The sequence below is a fragment of the Triticum dicoccoides genome, chromosome 3B, assembly GCF_002162155.2.
Source record: "Triticum dicoccoides isolate Atlit2015 ecotype Zavitan chromosome 3B, WEW_v2.0, whole genome shotgun sequence".
Classification (NCBI taxonomy): Eukaryota; Viridiplantae; Streptophyta; class Magnoliopsida; order Poales; family Poaceae; genus Triticum; species Triticum dicoccoides.
In genome coordinates this window covers 487,936,819-487,937,214 of record NC_041385.1, presented here as the reverse complement: position 1 = coordinate 487,937,214, position 396 = coordinate 487,936,819, and positions in this window count along the sequence as shown.

Here is a 396-nt window from a genome sequence, read left to right as displayed (position 1 = left end):
CCACTCCTTAATTCTCTGACATAAAATGATAGCTTTTATGCAACCAGTAACCCAATAAATTATGTTACTATATTTTACATGGTTGATTACCATGTGTGATTGGAGCAGACAAGTAATAAAGCAAAACTGTGGTGAGATGATGAACCATCACAAGCATACGGTAACCAAATTAATATTTTACTACATTTTCCATGGATGATTACTATATGTAATCAGGAGGACGCATATAATAAAAAAGTTGTGGCGGAGCGGTGAACCATTGCTGCAGCCAGTAACCGAATTAATTCAGTTACTATATCCAACATGGCTGATTACTAGTAGGTGGAAGAAAAATTGGAGGCCAAGGCACTAACCACGCGCATGTTTTCTGGTTGGTTGCACGCTGTTAGGCCGGAG